Genomic DNA, 19,108 nt, shown 5'->3' with positions numbered 1-19,108 from the left:
CATGATGATAATGATGATGCCATCATGATCATTAGGCATGAATAGAACTAACCTGTCATTCAAAGATCCAAGCCCAAATGGATTGGTTTATGTATCATGCTCACACCAAAAGTGTTTGTGGCTTAGTTGTATGAATCCAGCTATTTCAGTTTGTAATCCATTGTGTACGGTAGGGAGTGGCAGTCTACATCTTGGTCCTCAGTTCATTTTGTGGCCTTAAAAGCCTTCTCTAACCATGATAGCTGAAAACATGTCCCATGCTTCCCATTATTCTGAATTGGCCAATATATGAAAACTGTAGTGTAACCTAAGAATATCACAATTAAAAACCAAAGAAAGCTCCCAAAATTGTGGCAAAAGTTTTGCCTGTATGATGTGCCCCATCCTCTTTCCAGCTCTTAGTTCCTCAAATAATGTTAAAGATGACCCTTGGCCATCTCAAGGTGACCATCCTTCATTTACGGTTTAGAGCATTCAATACGCTCATGATTGCATAAATCATGGTTACTCAAATCATGAATTAGCACAGTCTGTGAATCCATCCAGAGTGTGTTTTTTGCTCCTTGAATTTATTACTGTGCTTCTGACATCTGACTTTACAGTACGTACAGCATTTTCCCCCCTACAAATACTTGTACATATGCCACATTTCAAAATGTTTTGTTAGAGAATTCATTTCAGGAATCCTACTGGCTGGGAATTGTGGGAATTAGAGTCTAACATGACCTGAAGAAACACCAGGTAAGAGAAGTCAGAGTGACTCTGATAGGAACTGGTATGCTGCATTGGACTGCAAAGTGTATAACTTTGAAAGACAGAAGAAAATCACATGAAATGCTTTTCTTCTTTTTGTACATCCCAATGTAAGCTGTTTTCTCTAATTCTGCTGCAGGATATTTTTGTAGAGAAATCATAATGTTTAACAGTCTACAACAAGCTCTTATTAAAGGTTGGAAAAGAGGAAGACAGGGAAGCAGGAAGGAGCAGTTGGAAAGTGAAGGTTTTGTTCACTACATACATGGTAGAGAAATGCCCCCTGCTGGCAAAGTCCGGGAAAGGGTCGTTCTTGGTTAAACAGCCGCTTTGCCCAATTCATAACTGCAATCCCATTATTTGAGGATTGCAACCCCCAGATTTCCCAGCCGTGCTTTGGGAGTTGTAATCCCAAGTCCTAGCCCATTTGGAACTACAAATTGAGGAAGGCTGATTTATCTAATAAACCCATTGTACTTGGAGAAATTTTGCTTGGATCCAAAAGACGACCACCAGCAGCACTAAATAAGGGGCAGGTTCATATTCTTACTGCCTCAAGTCCTGCTATGCTGTTTCATTGTGGTAGGGCAGGGGACTGATCTGGGACATATGAATGAAGACTGCTGGATAGAATGCCAAGAGCCTACACTTCCAGCAAGGTCACCTAAGACGTGAAGGTAATCCCAGCTGCCCAGCTAAAACAAGCAAGCACCTGTATTGGGTAGCAGAATATAGGAAGATGCTAGAAGCAGATGATCATTTAGTGTCAATGACAAATTTCAATCATTTCATTCTGCTCAGGAGAAGGCAATGGTAAATCACTCCTGTATTTTACCAAGAAAACCACATAAATAGACAATGTAAAGTGATTGATGATATTGTGCCAGATGATGGGCCCGTCAGGTTGGATGGCACTCAACATACTGGAATCACTATTCTGACAAACACCCAAACAAATGTAAGATTCTGAGACAATCTTCATTTTCCCATAACAACAGTAACCACAATGGTCAGGTTAATAGTAGGCATAATCCTGGCTCTATTTTAAATACAGGCAAGAGGTGGAAGTGAGTGGCAGAGCAGCTATCCTGCCCAGCAGGTTAGTTTAACACAAAAGGCCTGGGGTGATACATCCAAGCAAGCAGAGCCATACTGAGGCTTCTTAGTCTGGAGATTCCTCTGTTTTTTAAACCTAGCCATTTTTTTTTTTAAACATGATTTATGGCCTGCCATGTTGGGCGAACTAAGCTAAAACATGTGGAATAAACCATAATATGTGAACCAACCTATGAACTATTGTGCCTTTGTTTTTCTCCCTGGGTGGATGAGTCACTGAACAACAATGCTTCTATGCATTTGCTGAACGTTTGTGAAGATCCCTAGACTCTGAAGGTGAAATTTCCAAGGCAAAGTATTTATTTCCTGTGAAATTCTAACAAGTTGATTACTCATTAGGAGACTTGAGTCAGACTATTTCTTTAAATTAATTGTTTCATAAAGCCAGGCACAATATCTTTCTTGTAGCAGATGTTAATTTTATAAAGTACCTATTGTGTAATATGAGCATGTTCACTGTAGCAGCAGGACTTGAATACTGGCACTAGATTAGATGGGCCAAGAGGAAATGGTTTGATCTGCTTTTCTGCACTAGCAGATATGTTGATATATACAATTGCCACTTTATATCATAGACTGATAAAATTGAGATTGAAAATGACAAGACCCTGTCATTCAGAACCCTGAATGTATTTTATTCTGGTTACACTACTATACAACCAATATTCGGAGTTATTTTTAATTCATTATATTTATGTTAACCATCTTGATTGTTCTGTAAAATAGAAAAATGAAAGAATATGACATGAATCATGTCTTTCTAGCAGCTGGCAGGAAAGAAGCCTCTGACATTTTGGCGTAAATGGGGTAAACAATATAATTATTAGTAATATAATTGGTACTGTCATTTTTATGTTCCAATAATAATCTTCCTTAAACAGTCAGGTTTCTCTGTTTGTACATAATGCCTCCTAAATATTTCTTATACACCTACAGATCAAGTATCTAGACTTTAGCATTTATTTTCCCATTATCATTTAATTTTTGTAACTATTAAAAATGCAATATTTGTACAGTCCTGTCAAGACATGTGAAACTCATACTGTTATTCAATTTTATATATTTATACCAATGGAGAAGTATGCATTTTGATGCCCCTCAGTTGGCTACTCCAGCCTACTGCATGAAGTTTTCAGTTCAGCAGCAGCCCCGTTGGCGGGTGGAGGGGCAATGGAGATCAGACTCACAAAGCAGCGCTATACCACAAGCCCTGCCCCTTTTCTACATGCATCACAACATCTCAGGCATGGCCAAAAGGGGCAGCACAATATAACAACACTCTCCTCATTCTGACAAAAGCAAGAGAATCACATAAATATTTCACTTATCCTAAATTGCTTTGTCTGTCTAAATGCTGCTGAAAACTGATACAGGAAGCTTTATTTGCATTTTGCAAATCCTTTCCCATTAATCGCAACACTGAATGGTAACCATTTCATATATATCTTAGTATAGGATTCACTTCACTTTATTTTTTAATTCATATCTACTTCTTGGGAAATTTAGGTCCACTAAATTACACCTCTGGATCATGTCTTTACATTGTTGTCAAGTTCTTCACAAATTTTAAAAATGAGTTGGGCTTGACTTTCCTTTACCGACTTTAATTCTATTAGTGACTCTTCTTCACTTGACACAAATACCAGCTAAACCTTTTTCCAGCTTTCCTTCAGTAGATGGTAACCGTGCAGGGACATCCATGGGGACAGGGGTGGAAGTGCCAGGATTGTGACCACAACCATTGAAGCTTTGCCCTTTTTTAGGTATTTCATGCATGTGGCACACATAAAAAAAGGATCCACGTATCAGTTGCACACTTGTGACCACCATCTTTACTTTTTTGCACAAACACCCCCTGAAGATGCCCCTGTAATGATGTCAGATTAACATGCAACCTCACATGGGTCCACCTAGATGTCAGGTCCCCCCTGAAATCAGTGCAGCTTCTTCACAGGTGACTGTGTGTAGAGTTGGACTATCTATAAATCTCCATAGACTCTCTTCTAAAGTTGATGCGCTACATCCTTACCACCTACACAGCTAGTTTCCTGCTTCTGATTTTTTAAAAAAAAGAATCACCACCATTTGTACTATTTTATAAAAGTATTCAACTTCTTCTAAACTGCCAGAGTTTATTACCCATTTTATCGTAACAGAGATTTGTATGTGTGTCATACATCCTATGTGCTACTTCATTTTGTCTTTTAAACCTCTTGATGATGGGACACTATTAGTAGGCATTTTCAATGGCACTTCTATTTTGGTGTCTTTAGATACATCTGTTTAGTGTCAACCGTCTGCTAGACATCAAGGAGCGCAAAGAAGCAAGAGTCTTGTTTCATAGGATCATATTCCAACAAAAGGGCAGCGAAAATAAAGTCATTTGATCACACAAACCAACCATGCAAGATTTCTCCAACTAGCCATAAACAGAAAAGGTGAAGAGAAAATCTCACCTTTTAACTGGGTAACTCTTGTTTTCTTTCTTGAGGAGGAAATGAAAGCTTTCTGTAGAAAACAATGGAGAAATCTGAGATTTTACAGTATTATCATGTAAACTGCAGGTACCGGCTAAAGCTGGTCTGGTTTTACAGCTCAAAATTCCTTTCACAAAACATCCTGAGGTTGCAGCAGAGATTAATTTGCCTAGAATGTCCTCTCTGGCCTCTACCTCATTCCAAATCCAGAACTTACCTACATGTGGAAACCTAGCCCTCTGCTGAACTGCATGTAGATCTGATGCATTTTTAAAAATGAAAAACCAAAAACAGTAAAGTAGAAATGCAAAAAATAACAACATAGAAGACTTTACAAAATAAGATTCAAAATAAACACTGGATTCTTTTTGTGGCTAACCTTTGAGGAATTTATCAGTTATGGTAAAATTTTGGATTTCAGTCCTGCCCCAGGGATTTAAAAGTGGATTCCAGGTTGGTTAGTCTAAATTTCTGTACCCACCTGTTTATAGAAGAAAATTTTTTTTAAAAAAAAAACAGAAAACATTCCATCACCTCTTCCTATACAGTCCCCGGGTTAAGAACATCCGACTTACGGGCAACTTGTACTTACGAATGGACTGCCATAAAGCCTATTATATTAAAAATTTGAGTTAAATACAATGGTTCATAATAACTAATGCACACACTACTTTGTGACACTTATGAAAACATTGTGTGGCTTCAACAGTTCGTCAGCTTGAGGAAGGAGAACATTGTCTGCCATTTTAAGTCAGATGATTTTTCTCTTATTTACCCTTGTAACCATGCCTCCAAAGCGTAAATCCAGTGCAAGTTCTGGTGATGCATCAAAGAAAAGGAAAATGATTGCAATTGAAAATAAAGTGGAAATAATAAAGCCATCACAGCAGCAGATCATAGCATTTGAGGAAGAAGACTGGGTCCTAAAAGCTCTAGAACCGAAAAAGGTTTTGATGAAAGAGTTAAATGAAGCCTTTCATCTCATTGAAGCAGGGATGGCAAAGTTACTGTAGAGGAGCAAGATCCTAATACAGAGAGGTTCACCACAGTTTACCATACAATTACCGAGGGCCTCAGCTGCTACAAGGCCATTTATGATGAGAAAAGAAAAGCTCTGTACAAACCTGCCTACTTCAAGGTAAAGGTAAAATATACACTATATACTAAGACAAACATTTGACTAACTGACACTAAATAAGAACTGTATGTATCTGTTCCGACTTACCTACAAATTCAACTTAAAGACAAACTTAGGATCTCATTCGTAACCCGGGGACTGCCTGTACTGAAATCTTATGAAAAAGGGCTCTTAGTTTCCATTATCTTTACTTCTTTACATTTGAAAACCAAAGGGATAACACAGACATGGACACTGAGAAATCTTCACACATTTCTCTCAGACATTATCTTTACTTCTTTACACAGACACAGACATTCATGAATCTTCACACCTTTCTCTCATTCCACACCCTGTTTCCATAAGGGTCGAGGCCATAAAGACAAAGGGGGGAGGGGGTTGCCCTGAACTCTGACTAGCATCCAATAGGTCATCAGGAAGATAAATTTCCCCCAATCATAAGAAGGATCCAAAACTTATGCCAATTTCAACCAATCATTTGTTAATTGCTGTATCTCTTTGTAAGAAACATGTATAAAATTGTTTTCTTTGGGCGTGGGAGGGGTCTCCTCTGCCTTAAGGGGAGACCTCAGCTGACTCAATTGGCTTACTTTCAATAAAACTTTAAAATCTCAGCTGGTACTTTCATGTTTGATCTTCTGCCGGACTGAATCCTAATTGGGGAGAGACAGAAACTCTCAAATTTTGCTAACAGTACAACCTATAAAATTACTGGATCCCAAAATGGGATTTAACAATGATGTACTATAGAAAAGTGATACTATGTAGTTTATAGCTTTCTGGCTATTCCTATTAATATACATGTAACTGAAATCAACTTTTAAAAAATCACAGGAGTACTACATAGTATAAATGCCAAGAGTAGTTTTCTTCACACAGTGCATGATATAAAACATATTAAAAGATGTGGGTTCCAAATTGTACTAATAAAAACTGAGCCAATGGGAGTTGTGGTATGGCAAGCACTCCTACAAATATAGTCCAAGCTAGAGAATTATCCAAGATGCAAGAGATCAACCTAAATACCATCTTGTTAAGCAATGGGTCACCTTCATGTTTTCTGAGATCAGGTTCAACAAAGGCACACCCGCTATTATTTTGTTGAAACATGACTCACCCTGTACCAGAAGCAACATATACTGTAAATGATTACCTAAATAATTAGACTGGATATTCATCTTGCCCCGGCTTGTGGGAATTAGCTGGGGTAGGTGGTAAAGGCATTCAGACCAATAGATCAGAGAAAATACTGTAATCATTGTCCAGGAAGTTCTGTCATCTCAGAATCATTCAGCATTTCACTGACAAAATTCTATAATCCTACATGATTCTTCATTGTCCAAGACTTTTCCAACTCTAGTTTAAAGCAGGGCAGCCAATAATTGGTCAGGAGATTGAACTGAGCTCGGGCAAAAACAATATGTAGCCAGACTAGCGAGAGGGTTTCTGTCAAAGAAAATGCAGTATCACATTAAAAAAAGATTCCAGAGTAGGGTGGTCCTCAAGAATATAGAAGCTGGCAGACTATTAATGATTTGTTGCTATGCATTTGTCTGTAATGTTAATTATTATTGAAATGAATAAAATACAAATTCCATCATATCACATAATTGTTAGAATATTTACTTATTTGATTTACAGTATATCCCACTTTTATTTCAACATGAGAAAACCCAGTACTAGGGCGCTCCTTTGCATGAGTTGCCGCATCACAACTCTGCATTTGCAAGCTGTTCCAGAGGAGAATAAATGTTAATCTCATCAAACCACTTTCTGGAGCTTTCAGGAACTTGCTGGGAGGTAGGGAGGCAGCCTCTCTGATTCTAAAGCTCTGCGGCTTGAGTCATCCTTCCAAGCCTTCTTCTGGCACATGAATAGACAAGAATGGGTGTTACATGGGTATAATCTTGATTTCTTTTCTCACAGTGAAACTCAAAACACATTTCAGTTGACATTTAAAAAAAAACACACAACTACTGGGGAGAGGAAGGGAGGAGGGTTTACCGGATTAATTTACTTTCAGGAAAAGGAGAGTAACAATAACATTCTTGTGATGCCCAATACATTCATGTACTAGCTGTAATTGAAAGAGGATAAGTTTTAAGATAGGCCAGGCACAATATTATGGAAGTGGCACGAATACTGAGAAGCTCTTTTTTTTTCCCAACAGAAAAACAGGGGAATTTAAATATATCACAATTTCATCTGGAGGTTGAGTCATGGCAACTGCACTTCTTTTCTTTTGGTTTGATATGTTTCCCTGCTCACCCAAGCAGCTTCTTCAGTCTAGAAAGTTGGTTGGGGGACCCATAAATATCTTCCAGGGTGGCTGCGTTTCTCACTAACATGATGGGCTCCTTGAAGGGACAATAGGAGAGTGATTAGTAGAGTCTTTGGAATGTGAATGTCTTACTCCTAATCCCTCACTCATCCCCAAGTGGGTCATTAAGTGCTGCTTCGGGTGACCTTGTGAAGTGGTCTTAATCTTCCTGGGGACTGATGAAAGAGCAGCATGAAAAATGGGAGACAAGTTGTGTCTGAGGAATCCACCTCTATTGAGGGAAGGATTTTCTACTTTGGCATACATGGATTCCTTCACTCCTCTCTCAAACCACCTATCTTCTCTGTCCAAAATGTGAACATTATTGTCCTCAAATGAGTGTCCTTTTTCCTTTAGATGAAGGTAAGCTGCTGATTCTGGTCCTGTGTTGTTGCTCCTCTAAGCAGCCTTTCATTCACTCATCCTCCTAAATGAATTAAAGTATGCATTGCTTTTGTTGTTGTTGTTCAGTCCTTAAGTCATGTCCGACTCTTCGTGATCCCATGAACCATATTGCGCCAGGCCTTCCTGTCCTTCACTGCCTCCCTGAGTTTGCTCAGTTTCATGCTCATTGCTTCAGTGATGCTATCTAACCATCTCATCCTCTGCCGTCCTCTTCTCCTTTTGCCTTCAATCTTTCCCAGCATCAGGATCTTTTCCAAAGACTCCTCTCTTCGCATTAGGTGACCAAAGTATCTGAGCTTGAGCTTCATTATCAGTCCTTCCAATGAGCAATCAGGGTTGATTTCCTTTAAGATTGACTGGTTTGACCTCCTAGCAGTCCAGGGGACTCTTAAGAGTCTTCTCCAGCACCACAGTTCAAAGGCATCAATTCTCTGGCGCTCAGCCTTCTTTATGGTCCAGCTCTCACAGCCATACATTACTACTGGAATGCATTGCTTAGTGCCTAGTAAGTGCTTAGTAAATGTACTAGTTTTTATTGGATTTTTTTCCAACCAGGAAAAGCAGTCAGGAAAACAAGAAAGTCTTTTAATTACAGAACCTGTGCACAGTAGATATATTTAGCACAGATAGTTTTTAAATAAGTTCAGCACCTATCTACACACAAAAAAATTTTTTTTTAATGCACCTGCCAAAAACATTTCAGTATGTGTCATGTTTTATGATATTCCACTGGCTTTATTGTTATAGAAAACATTGCAATAGGAAGCTAAACAAAGCTTTTTTTTCTTTCTTTCCAAAGCAATTAAAAACAACAAAAGCACAAGATCTCAGCCACATAGTGAAATCCAGTGTCATCCACACTGCCCACATTTCTCTCTCGCCTCTCTCCTTTTTTTGAAGGTCAGGTAGGGAATTTATGGCCCTTTACTGTATCCGATCAAAATGTCCTAAGTGTTTAAACTATCAAATGTTTATAATTTATTTACAAAATATTCATATGTTGATAGGAAATCATGATGTCATGATCCCAGATCTTATCATTTTCCTCTTACTTGAAAGCACTATGGGTTTCTGGATACGGTGTCTACCTTGATGTTGTTGCATTTCTTGGAATATACTGACCTATAGTAATAACAATCTTACTATTTTATAAGATATGGTTAAGATATTTCCTTTTATCAAGGTTTATGGTTTGGGAGCAATTTGAAAGATGACAGGGTATAGGATATTATTGATAAAATGTGTTTATGCCCCAGTAGAACACTCCTTTTTGATTTGTTCTTAGCTTTTAGGTATGGGAAGTATTTAGAAATGAAAGCAGCAACAGAAGCACTTTGTCTTGTCTATTATTAAAAACATTGGGGCTAGCTGGCATTATATCAACTAGAATGTGCAGAATTTTAGTAGTAGTTGTTTAGCATTTAAGAATTTACCATTATTGCTGTATCTTAAGAATATCTAGCTTAATATTCCTAGACAGTATCTCAATTCGTCAAGTTAAGTTGGTGGGTTCAGTCCTTTGATGGAATTTAACATCTGTGAACAAAGCTTTGCTCAATGTGGTATAATTATATACCCAAAGAATATTATTTCAGTTACATAAAACAGATTTCTGCTTAGTTTCAGCTGGATTCATGGTTCTTGTTTGTGGGGGAATGGGGGTATCCATGATTTTGCTGGACTTCAATAAAGAAAATAAAGAAAATATGCTGGATCTGTATACAGCTGTATACAGCTGATGAATCTAAATTGTGGTTGTTGGGACTTTTTGGGGGCTGATGCATCTTCATATTCTGTACTGATTTTACCAAAAGAACAGTGGATTTCCAGTTTTGTTTTAGCCTTAAGAAACCTGGTCTTCCTGCCATAATCCTTGATTCTGCTTCTAGTTAGTCTTCCTTTATTCTTAAAGTTAAAGAGTTCATGGGTGCAACTATCTTAATCTGATCCCATGAGGCCATTTACTACAGTCCCAGGTTTACCATGAGGTTCACCATATTGTCAAACAAAAGCACCGACACTCTTCTATTTTTAAAAAGCAAAATGTATTGGTTTCAACTAATGTGGTGAATATATTATGCACAATGTAGCTAACGATCTGTGTTATGGACAAGACAGAGAGGTTCTTACCCTGACTTGTGAGTTACACTCTCCATTTAGGTATTCTATAGCAATACAGTATGCAAAAGTATTACTTTTTACTCTACTTTCATTTTTATTTGAACAACAGAGATGCTGCATTGCCAGGAACTGATTATCTAAATAAGCTATGATAACCATGGCCTAGAAAGCAATGTTCAAGAAATCACCCTAGGCCATAAAGGAACCAACTGCGTGATAAAATGTCTTCAGAATTGCACAATTATATGTGTGTGTGTATGTGTGTCTATACATATATATCACACACACATATGCCAGTAGGGGCCTTTGGGCAAACACCCCCTAACACTTCACCTACCTACCTCGAATATGAGAGTGACATGAACTAAGAGAGACATGGTGGCTCAGATGTCACCTGGATTAACAAGGTCCACACCAGATGCTGGGGAACCAGAACAATCTGATAAGTGGGCTGCTGGAACAACATACATGGACAAGACAAGAGAATCTGGAATTCATGGAATGCTACTACAACAGTAGACCTAATGAGAGGGGATATATGAAACATATGAGGGAACTATGGATGAACAGAAGACCTACATCCACACTAACTGAGAAACAGCTAGTTTCCCAATGCTTCAACATAATGAAGAGGAAACTGCTCCCACAACTTGAGATAGACCAAGTACACATTACATCCCGGACTTAAGACCCAGAAGAACAACTGGATGTGCAGCCAGCACCTGAAGCTGGAACGTCACTGCCACCCCCTCCATTACATTGCACAGCAGCTGATATGAGGCATAAGATCATGGATAAAGTAGCTACAGTCAACCCTCGAGACTGATTACCAAGGCTCAGTGGTGAAGTACCATCAGATAGTATGCTAGAAGATGCCAACAGAGCCCTCACAACAATGCCTACTACCACCATAACTGAAACCAGTGAACTGGTATATGCTACAGCTGCCGTAATCCTGGAAATGCTTGGCTACATGACCAAGAGCAGCAGAACATACCGCTCCCCACCCCACCCCAGAAAAAGAGGTTGGAGGTTAAGATCAAGGCAACTCGGAGAGAAGTTAGTCAGCTGGTGGAACTACAGAAGGGTGTGGAGATTAAGGATAAGACTCGGCTACTGAAAAAATACAAGGCCTGACTCCATCTGAAGCCCTAGAGACTGCTAAACAAAGTTTCACAGCACTGGCTGCCAGGCTAAGGAGATACACTAGAAAAGCAGAGGCCAAGAAGATAAATGCTCTGTTCTCCAAAGAGCCATCCAAGGTATACTCCCAACTGCAGTGCAACAGCAGAGCCACCAGCAGCAGAAACTGAACAGTACTGGAGGAACATATGGGAGAAAGAGAAAACACACAACACCAGTGAAAAGTGGCTGTACGACCAGAAAGCGGACAACAGCAATCTCTCAGAACAGGAACCAGTCACCATCACAGTAGCAGACATCTAACAACAGGTCAAGAACATGAAGAGCTGGACAGCACCTGGCCTGGACGTGATCCACACCTACCGGCTAAAAAAACTAACAGCAGTGCTTGAATGCCTAGCAGCATAGATGAACCAGTTGCTAGCAGCAGGCTCCCACCCAGACTGGCTATCACAAGGAAGGACAGCGCTGATCATGAAAAACCCCCACAAGGGAACAGCACCATCCAACTACCGATCAATAATCTTCCTCCCCACAATATGAAAAGTTTTATTAGGTATCATAGCTGCCAAGCTACCGGACCATATGGGGTAGTACATGAGCACAGCTCAGGACATTGGGAAAAACATCAGAGGCTCAAAACACCAGTTGCTCATAGATAAAGCAGTTGCTCGAGACTCATGGTCTAGACAGACCAATCTGAGCACCACCTGGATTGACTATAGGAAAGCCTATGACTCAATGCCACACACATGGATCTGTGAATGCCTGGCACTATACTAAGTCAACAGGACACTAAGGACCTTCCTCATGAACTCAATGGGACTGTGGAAGACAACACTGGAAGTCAACTCAACACAGCTTGCACTAGTAGCCATCAAGTACAGCATATACCAAGGTGATGCACTGTCCCTGCTGCTGTTCTGTATGAACCCCGTCAACCACATAATCACAAGGACTGGATACAGATACAAGTTCAAGAGTGGAACTATTATCAGCCACCTCCTCTACATGGATAACATCAAACTGTATGCTAAGAATGAATGAGACTTGACTCGCTGATTCACCTGACACAGATCTACAGTGAGGACATTGGGTTGTCATTCGGGTTGGAGAAGTGTGGCTGGATGGTAGTAAAGAGAGGGAAAGTAGTCAAGACTAATGGGGTGGAACTACCAGTGGACCACATAGCAGACATACAGACCAGCTACAAGTACCTTGGTATCCCATAGTCACGGAACCACAATGAGGCAAGGACAGCAACATCTAAGTACCACCAAAGGAGAAGACAGGTCCTGAAGAGCCAGCTCAATGGGAAAAACAAGGTCTATGCCATCAACACGTATGCCCTGCCAGTCATCAGATACCCTGCGGGTATAGTGACCTGGCTGAAGGAGGACATGGAGGCTGCCGTTGTGAAGACCCGGAACTCCTCACAATGTATGGAGGTTTCCATCCCAAGTCCAACACCCAGAGACTCTATACCATCCAGAAAGAGGGCAGGCAGGGTCTGGTGTCAAAGCTTCAGGAGTCAGAGGATCCAGGAGTACATCAGTAACATGGCACCCAAAGATGAGCTACTGAGAGAATGCCTAAGGCAGCAGCAGACATGGAAGGAAGTTCAAGCAGAGGAAGTGCCATGGCAATACAAGGCTCTGTATGGGATGTACCATTGAGAGATAGCAGATGTGGCTGACACTGGGAAATCCTACCAGTGGCTGGAAAGGGCTGATCATAGCAGCACAAGGACAGGCACTAAGCTCCAGATCCATGGAAGCAGAGGTCTACCACACTAGACAGGACCCAAGATGCAGACTGTGTAGAGATGCCTCAGAGACAGTCCAAAACATAGTGGCAGGGTGTAAGATGCAGGCAGGAACAGTATACACTGAATGGCACAACCAAGTAAGTGGCATTGTGTACAGGAACATCTGCAGTGTATGGGCTAGACCCTCCCAAGTCCAATTGGGAGATTCCACAGAAGGTTGGGGAGAATAACAGGGCTAAGATCCTGTGTAACTTCCAGATCCAGGTGGACAGGCAAGTACTGAGCAATCAACCAGACACTGTGGTGGTGGACAAGGACCAGAAGACAGTGATGGTGATAGATGTAGTGGTGCCAAGTGATAGCAACATCAGAAAGGAGTATGAGAAACTGGAGAAGTACCAGGGCCTGAAAGAGGAACTAGAGACAATGTGGAAAGTAAAGGCCAAAGTGGTCCCAGTGGTGGTAGGACGGCTGTGACTCCTAAACTGGGAGAGTGGCTCCAGCAGATCCTAGAGACGGCATCAGAGCTCTCTGTCCAGAAGAACGTAGAGCTAGGAACAGCTAAGATACTGCGAAGAACCCTCAAACTCCCAGGCCTCTGATAGAGAACCCAAAATTGAGGAAGACTCATACCACCCACAGGGGTGAGAGGGGACTTATATATATGAACTACTATATAATGAAGATAGATAGATAGATAGATAGATAGATAGATAGATAGATAGATAGATAGATAGATAGATAGATAGAGTTCATATACATATGAACTACATATATTTATATATATGAACTACTATATATGAATAATTACAATATGTATTTTTGAAAGCATTCTTACTTTACAGCATTTTTTCACACCTGCCTAAAACTTTTGCACAGTACTGTATATATGTGTGTGTGTACAGTATGTGTATACATAGATATAGAAATAGATATATATACACACATACTGTACACACACACACACATATATATATAGTACTATGCAAAAGTTTTAGGCAGGTGTGAAAAAATGCTGTAAAATAAGAATGCTTTCAAAAATACATATTGTAATTATTTATGTTTATCAATTTACAAAATACAAAGTGAGCGAACAGAAGAGAAATCCAAATCAAATCAATATTTGTTGTGACCACCCTTTGCCTTCAAAACAGCATCAATTCTTCTAGGTACACTTGCATACAGTTTTTGAAGGAACTCAGCAGGTAGGTTGTTCCAAACATCTTGGAGAACCACAGATCTCCTGTGGATGTAGGCTGCCTCAAATCCTTCTGTCTCTTCATGTAATCCCAGACAGACTCAATGATGTTGAGATCAGGGCCCTGTGGGGGTCAAACCATCACTTCCAGGACCCCTTGTTCTTCTTTACACTGAAGATAGCTCTTAATGACATTGGCTGTATGTTTGGGGTCGTTGTCCTGCTGCAGAATGAATTTGGGGCCAATCACACACCTCCTTGATGGTATGGCATGATGGATAAGTATCTGCCTGTATTTCTCCGCATTGAGGACACCATTGATCCTGACCAAATCTCCAACTCCATTTGCAGAAATGCAGCCCCAAAATTGCAAGGAACCTCTACCATGCTTCACTGTTGCTTGCAGACACTCATTATTGTACTGCTCTCCAGCCCCTCAGCGAACAAACTGCCTCCTGCTACAGCCAAATATTTCAAATTTTGACTCATCAGTCCAGAGCACCTGCTCCCATTTTTCTGCACCCCAGTTCTTATGTTTTTATGCATAGTTGAGTCGCTTAGCCTTGTTTCCACATCAGAGGTCTGGCTTTTTGGCCACAATTCTTCCACGAAGACCACTTCTGGCCAGACTTCTCTGGACAGTAGATGGGTGTAGCTGGGTCCCACTCATTTCTGCCACTTCTGTGCTGATGGCACTGCTGGACATCTTCCGATGTTGAAGGGAAGTAAGCATGTTGTGTCTTTCATCTGCTGCATTAAGTTTCCTTGGCCAACCACTGCGTCTACGGTCCTCAGGGTTGCCTGTTTCTTTGTGCTTCTTCAAAAGAGCTTGAACAGCACATCTTGAAACCCCAGTCTGCTTTGACATCTCTCTGGGAGAGACCTTGCTGATGCATTAGAACTACCTTGTGTCTTGTTGCTGTGCTGAGTCTTGCCATGGTGTATGACCTGTGACATGAAACTATCTTCCACAACCTCACCTTAGTAGCAGAGTTTGGCTGTTCCTCACCCAGTTTTAAACCTCCCACACAGCTGTTTGTTTCAGTTAATGACTGTGTTTCAACCTACATATGAAATTGATCATTAGCACCTGCTTGGTATAAGTGGTTAATCATACACCTGACTCTAATCCTACAAGATCCCTGACTTTGTGCAAGTGTACAAAATGTGCAAGTGTAAGAAAAAAATTGACTCCATGAAGAAATGAACAAATTTCTCGACTAAATTGTGTAATGATACTATCCACATAATACCTATGAGTGGTATAGCCTAAGTTAATACATAGTCAACATAACAAAACAGAATAAAGTGCAAAACTGGTAATTAACTGTTATACAGCACTAATATATACTTTAGCTTGTTCAAATTGCATCAGAGATGGTCACAAGTTAGTACAGTAAAAGAAAAAGTTATCTCTGTATGGAGGACTTGATAGTACTTGTGTAAAAATATCAAGCATTAGTAACAAAGGTTTGATTAAAAATCAAATAAAGCATTGGTGTTTCTTTCCACTTTTAGAGTTTTGTGTCCTTTCAGTTTATTTTGTTTGCATCAATACTTTTAAGTTATTTCTTGATTATAACCTTGGACAGTACAAAAATACTTCTAAAATTAGTAACATCATAACATACTCCATTTTTAAACAGTAGCCTCCAGAATAATGGAATCAATAATATTCTTCCTGGTACGTATTTGTTTCTTTTAAAAATGCTTTAGCAGATTGCCATCTTGGACAACCCATGACAAATACTTTTAGTATCCTTTAAAAAGGATATATAGGGAGAGGAGGAACAGGTGGACAGGTAGGCAAGCAAGTTAGCTCCTGTTTGTATGCAATATTATTTCGGTTGGCACTCCCATTTTAATTAGTATTCTCAATCGCCTGATGTAAGCTGTACATCCTCAGCCAAAATGGAATCTGCAAGAGGATGATGTGACTGAGTTCATGCAAAAACTATGCAGGGACACATAACTTTGTTGATTCTCAAAGTGAAACTGTAATAAATTATTTTGTTCTGTGGACTGACAAGTACCCCAAACTTTACTATAAGACCCTCCAAGTTTTCTATGGACTGTACATTGTTTTACTGATTTTCTCACAATCTGATTGAAGATTGCACCAGACTTTTCTCTTTCTAGGCTGACAATATCAAGTGCAGAACTTTACGCAGGCTGATTTTGCTTCAGATTTGTACAGAGGCTCTGGATCCACAATCATATAACTATGTTCATGGCACAGGAATATGTTTTCAAAACCCCTGGACTACATTTCTTTCAGCATTGTTGGCACTGAGGGCTATAAAAGAAACATCACTGGAGGAATTGAAATGGAATTTGGGGAGCTTTTTATTTCTTCAGTTTAGGAGGAGTTACCATCTTGTTACCTTGGCTAGAAAATTGACTACATGACAAGAAAGCTCTTATGTGTAAAAACTGGCAATTGGGTTGCATAATTCCTCCTGCAGTGCCAATTATCTTTTGTGCTGTTTTGGTACACAACTGGGCAAAACATAAAATTAAAATAACCCACTGTGTGATCTGTGTGGGGTGGGAATGAAAAACCATTTGCCACATTTCTCCTTTCCCCTCCTTTTGATCATCCTCCTCTAATATCTTTCCAATATAGGGTTAGGAGTGAAATATTTTACATAGAAAAAAGACAAACAAAAGCAGGATCAGTAGACATCAACTGGTAATGGGAGGCATCTAACAAAATAAGCAGGGAAGAACCTCATCAGTTTCCTTTGGGCGTATGTGACAAGTTACAACTACTGGGGTTGCCCTTTTGTGAACAGGCAACTAGTGGTAACCTATGAGTACCTACAACATTCTAATGTGCCTAATGGTCCAAAAATATTGCCTATCCCAGTACAAAGAAGAAAAGTTAGCTACATCTATAAACCTTTCACAGTGGAGGCCTGCTGACCAATCAGTTCATTTCTCTGAAGTCTTACTATATTTCTCATAGTTTGAAAAATTGCATAGATAGAAGTTTGGAGTGCTTGGTGCTTGGTTGTTTGAGTGCAGACATTACATTACCCAACTAGGTAACATCATCAGTGTGAGCGAGCGTGGAGTTTTCTCCCTGTTTATATACAGTAGCTTGCCCTGCCAGTTTTGGTGGGGGTATAGTTTTCTCCTTGGTAGTTCCTTGATTAAGGCATTATTTTCTGCTTGATTGTTTGCCTGGTGTTAATTCCTGTTTATCTGGGTGCTGGCTGCTGGAGAGGACATATTCTGGTCTTTTTGTTTCCTTCTTAGCTTTTTTATTGTCTCTTTTGAATGGTGTGTAAATATGGTTTATTTCAATGTGTCTATTGATGGCTAATTTGTCTGAATGCCAAGCTTCCACGAATTCCCTAGCATTTCTGGATTTAGCTTGCTCTAAGATGCTCATAGTTTCCCAGTTGAAACTATGGTTGAGTCTGTCCATGTGTTGTGAGATTAAGTAGTTTTCATCATGTCTTCTGACTGCTAGTTGGATGTTCATAGCTGTACTCTGCTAATCTTCTGCATGTCTGTCCTACATAGTGGTTGTTACAGTCCTTACGCTGTATGTTGTAGATGACTCCTGTTTTTTCTTCTTGAGCTACTGGGTCTTTTGGTTTGCTTAAGGTGTTTTGGAAGGCTTTAATTGGTCTGTGTGCTACGGTGATACTGTGTGATTATATTGTTGGTTGTTTCCGAGATGTTTTTGATGTATGGTAACGTTATCCTTTTCATAGCTTGTATTGGTTGTGCTGCTTTGAGTGGTCAGGCACTTTTTGATAAAAGTTGTGTCAGTAACCATTTGTTGGAAGACATTGTATAGGTGGTCTGTTTCCTTTTTTCTGGTGTTCTGGATTGCTACAGTGCTTTTGTATTTGTCTGAATAATGTTCTAACACAGCTCCTCTTTTCAGAGATTGGGTTATTATAATGGAGCACTTGATTAGTGTGGATTTTTTTTTATAAAACCTTTGTTTCTAATTTGCCGTCATTTCCTCTGCTGATGAGGATATCCAGGAAGGGTAGTGTGTTGTTGTTTTCTTCTTCTCTTGTGAATTTTATTCCTTTGACGATGTTGTTGATAGTTTCATGTATCTTCTCTAGTTGTTCCTTTTTTATTATGATGGTGTCATCTACATACTGGATCCATACTTCGGATTGTACGTGTGTGAGTGCTATAGTTTCTAGTTGCTGAGTTACGGTCTCTGCTATGAATCCTGAAAGTGGTGATCCCATAGGTATTTCGATCTTAGTGTATTTGGCCAGGTCAGGTGTGTTGCGTAGTACTGCTGCCATGGATTCTTTCACTAGTTTCACTAGTTCTGGATCTATGGACATAGAGCACTGTGACATCAACAGACACATAGAAATAAACCATATTTACACACCATTCAAAAGAGGCAATAAAAAAAGCTGAGGAGGAAACAAAAAGACAAGAACATACTCTCTCCAACACCCAGATAAGCAGGGATTAACACCAGGCAAATAATCAAGCAGAAAACAATATCCTAATCAAGGAACTACCAAGGAGAAAACTATACCCCCACCAAAACTGGCAGGGCAAGCTACTGTGTGTAAACAGGGAGCAAACCCCATACTCATGCACACTAGTTGGGTAATAAAATGTCTGCAAGCAAACAACCAAGCACCAAGAACTCCAAACTTTTATCTATGCAATTTTT

This window comes from Python bivittatus, unplaced genomic scaffold (genome assembly GCF_059951505.1).
Source record: "Python bivittatus isolate LINGU-HERP-01145 unplaced genomic scaffold, Pbiv_v1 ctg000980_np1212, whole genome shotgun sequence".
Classification (NCBI taxonomy): Eukaryota; Metazoa; Chordata; class Lepidosauria; order Squamata; family Pythonidae; genus Python; species Python bivittatus.
The sequence above is the reverse complement of the archived record's forward strand: the minus strand, read 5'-3'. Positions refer to the sequence as shown.